General features: G+C 44.1%; 1 non-coding gene across 1 annotated transcript; it reads right to left on the reverse strand.

Annotated features, from left to right (window-relative positions):
- Nucleotides 1-3,889: 3,889 nt before the first annotated feature.
- On the reverse strand, nucleotides 3,890-3,996 carry LOC123783146 (U6 spliceosomal RNA). The gene has a single exon (XR_006777129.2). It is a non-coding gene; the product is annotated as a U6 spliceosomal RNA (small nuclear RNA).
- Between the last annotated feature and the right edge of the window lie 317 nt (nucleotides 3,997-4,313).

Below are 4,313 nucleotides of genomic sequence, written 5' to 3' on the forward strand. Positions count from 1 at the left end.
TGCTGGGTTCTGTGAAAGCAATGATGGCCAAGATAAACATGGCTTCCTGGGGTTCACACTCTACACAAGCAGCAGGTCCCAAAGGCCCTCGAGATTTTCACGTATAGCTCCCAGGAACAAACTCATCAGTTAAGACACCTTCTGTCAGAAGTGATGCGCTTGATAAAGAACATGGAAATCTGTGGATTCCTCTAAACAGAAAGTCCAGGCATTAAGCTTGAAGCAGGGATGGATCCAGGGCAAACAATATTATTGGGGCCCATCCTCTCCTTCTCTCTCTCTGTTTTCCTCTGTGTTTGTCCCCATGCCCAGACACCAGTCAATCCAGGCTACCCCTCCCTAGCTCTAAGACCACCAATAAAACAAAGTCCTGGGCTTGACTCCCAGAGCCAGATTGGCCCACAAGCCAATCTTGACTTTTCACAACTGTAAAGTGGGGAAGTTGGGCTCTCTCCTTTTGAAGGTACCTGCCATCTCTGACAGTTGTGAATCTGTGAGACCCTGAAAGGTCTGTGTGTGTGTACGCGCACATGCACGCATGCATACAAGTTTAAATTTGCTTTCTCTGCATCAGAAATCACAAATGCAGGCATTGGTTATAAACTCCAATATAATTTGGTGAGTTGTACCTCTTCACTTGGGCTATTAAATCATTTCCCCTCCAAAGGTACACATGTTGCGGCATAAGGAGCAAACTGTTGACAGATGGTGGAGAAACTTCACAGGCCCATAATTGAGACTTATTTTCATACATTTGTGCCAGTTTGAAATCTAATTGCCAATAAAACAATACTGTGATACTGCCACGTCTAATACCTCTGCCACTCTCCAAAGTTACACTTGAATCCACTAGTAAATTCTAATCTCCCAGAGAAAAATATTTCCCCCTCTCCATCGGAAAAGCAGAGCTATAAATCCACGTACAGTGGTTCATTTTCAAATGCGAACCTCCTTTCCCTAGTCCCCAAAGAGCCCTCACTCGGCTAATGTTAGTGCCTGCCTGAGAGCAGTAGATATTCTTTGTTTACTTGACAGAAGCACAGATGTGGCTTAGTGAATCTGTGATGAGGTCTTTTGCAGAGAAATGCTCTGATGGGCTAGGTTTACCCTCCCTCTCTGGAGTGACCCGGTACCATGTCTGGAGATATTTTGCCCCAATCATAGAAAAGTGGCCAGAGGCCCATCACTGTCCACTGAGCAAGGGAAGGTGGAGGAACCCAGACCGCCCCCCTCCTTGCTTTTCTGTTTTCACTCTCCTGATGAAAAGGTTTGAGGATAGATCGATCCAGATCAATTGAGACTGTAAATAAAAAACGGGCTTTCAGTGAGATGAAGGAGCGCAGGGGCCGGATTCATCGTGTCTACTGAAAAACACAACCTGTCACCTCAAACCACAAGCCTGCTAGTAGTAGTCCTGGCCATTGTTCACAAATCAGAGCTTTGCCCAGTGTACAAAGAAATCGTTACTGTGGGCTGAGTCTGTGCCAAGCCCAGAGATGGTGTGGTGAATACAGCAAATATGGCCCTTGTCCCCATGGTCTTCACGTGAGCCCTAGAGGGGGGTGATTATCTTCCCTATCATACAGTGAGCTGAGGCTCAGAGTGGCCAAATAATTCTTCCTCCAGGATGCACAGTGATTAGGAGAGAAGTGACGTGGCCAACTCAGATCATCTGATTTACCTCCCAGTCCAGTTCTGTTGTTACAGGGATTCAGTGAGAGGGGCACCTGGGTGGCTCCATTGGCTAAGCAACTGAGTCTTGCTTTCAGCTCAGGTCAGGATCTCAGGGTCATGAGATCGAGTCCCACATTGGGCTCCACGCTCAGCATGGAGTCTGCCTGAGATTCTCTCCCTCTGCCCTTCCACCCCCTGCTCTCTCACTTTCTCTCTCTCAAATAAATAAATAATTTTTAAAAAAAAAGGATTCACTAAAATATTTAACTATGGAAGCTTTAAAAAGTTTGGTTTCCTTTCTCCCACCCCAGCCCCACCTCCACCTGCGATCTTCCACTTGGGACTACATCTCCCTCACCTTCCACACACAGGCCTTTAAATACATGAAGGTCATTATACAGCTTCCTGGAGGCTTCCCTTTTCCATGCAAAATAATACCCAGTTGCTTCAGATGTTCCCCAAATCATGGCCCAACATCTAACCACTGCTTCTCAAACTGTAGTGAGCACAGAAATCATCCAGAGAACTTGATATGTAAACTTCAGCTCAGGAGGTCTGGATGGCCTGAGACTTGCACCTCTTACAAGTTCCCCTGGGGAATACAGATGCTGCCAATACATAGACCACACTTGGAGCAGGAACCTCAGGGCACAGACTGCGCCATCTGATATCGGTAGCCACTGGCCACATGTGGCTACAGAGTACTTGAGGCGTTGCCAGTACAAGTAAGGAGCTCCGTTTTTATTCATTTAATTGTAATTATTTAAAATGTAAGTTAAAAAAAGACTATAAAGCATTATAATTAAATTTAATTAAACTTAATTAAAATTAAAATATTAAATATTTTCCCATTAAGCACAATTTATTGTTTTGGTAGGACTCTTTTTTATTTTATTTTATTTTATTTTTTTTTTTTTAAAGATTTTATTTATTTATTCGACAGAGAGAGACAGCCAGCGAGAGAGGGAACACAAGCAGGGGGAGTGGGAGAGGAAGAAGCAGGCTCATAACGGAAGAGCCTGATGTGGGACTCGATCCGGTAACACCGGGATCCCGCCCTGAGCCGAAGGCAGACGATTAACCGCTGTGCCACCCAGGCGCCCCTCTTTTTTATTTTAACCATTGAAAATTAAGCATGTGAATTGAGATGGGCTGGAAGTGTGAAATATACACTGGATTTCTTTCAAAGAATCAGCACTTGGTGGGAGAAAGTTTGCAATATCTCATTAACAATTTATTTGCATTGATTAATACTAAAATGAACATGTTTTGAATACACTGGGTTACCTAAAATCTATTATTGGCAACTAGAAATTTTTAAATTTTGGTAGAGGATATATCGGTAGTAGAGTGAGTAAGCTTATATTCTATTTCTAGTGAACAGCCGTGGTCTAGATCACTCACCAGCCCGAACAGCTTCTGTTTGAGCTCCAGCTTATCAACATTCCACTGACCCATGGTCTGGACACTGCACTCAAACTGACGCAACCTGAGGTTACTGGGTTGTTTTGCATGAGTTTGAGGGGCAACCACATCACATCAACCTCACTGTCTTTTTGTCACATGATATTCATCAGCTCTCCCCTAATGCCCATACGTGCGGTCTAGATTGGTGAGCTGTTACCACTGTTCAGACAGTACAGTTTGCCCTCGTCAGTTTCTCCTGCTTGTTTCAGCCCATTCTTCCTGCCAGTCAGGGTCTCCCCTGCATCTCGACTCCATCATTCAACATCTCTCCCTCAACTTCACAGCTTCCTCCTGTTTGATAAGCTTGCCCTCATGTCTTCGACGGGGGCAGCAATTAAATTGTTAAAGGGGACAGGCCACATCTAAGGAGCAACTGACATGCTGTCTACAATCAGGAACTATTTAAAACAGAGTCCGATAAGTCCTTCCGCTGGAATGACCTACATACATTTCTTTTTCAAATGGTGTTATAGAAAAACATTTAATGACACAGAACATTGTCCTTAATGCATTTAAGTGCTAAATGCATGTAACATAACAGTATATAAAGAATACTGTTTTCAAGTATGTATTTGCATAAGTGGAAAAAAGACTCGTACACAAATATATCAAAATGGTAAACATGGTTATCTCTCGATGATGGAACTGAAATCACTTTTATTTTCCTTGCAGAATGTTCTGCTTGCATTGTCTTGTTTAATACTTACTTCTTTAATATTTGGGATCACTGGCATTTTATTTTATTTTTTTAAATATGGAGCACTTCACAAATTTGTGTGTCATCCTTGTGCAGGGGCCATGCTAATCTTCTCTGTATCATTCCAATTTGAGTAAACGTGCTGCCAAGGCGAGCTTGGGGTCATTGGCATTTTACAAGAGATGGAAACCGAGTCTCAGAGGGGTGACCCAGTCTGTCCTGGGCCCCTCTGCTGAAGCACAGGGCCACAGGGGATCTAGTCTCTCTCTGGCAAAGCCTCAGGCTCTTTCCCCAGACCTGCTGCTGCCCTCCTAGGGGGTGGGGCCCGGAGGGTCCTGTAAGTACAGGATATCCAGATTTCAGTTAAACGTCTAATTATAGCCTATCTTCCCAGTTGTGCTTTAAATCCACCCCCTCTTGCCTAGTCGAGGACACGGCTTCAGCTCTCTTTTCTCTCTCCCCAAAGAATCATGTT

This window comes from Ursus americanus, chromosome 6, assembly GCF_024610735.1.
Source record: "Ursus americanus isolate L20-20 chromosome 6, mUrsAme1.1.p, whole genome shotgun sequence".
Taxonomy (NCBI): Eukaryota; Metazoa; Chordata; class Mammalia; order Carnivora; family Ursidae; genus Ursus; species Ursus americanus.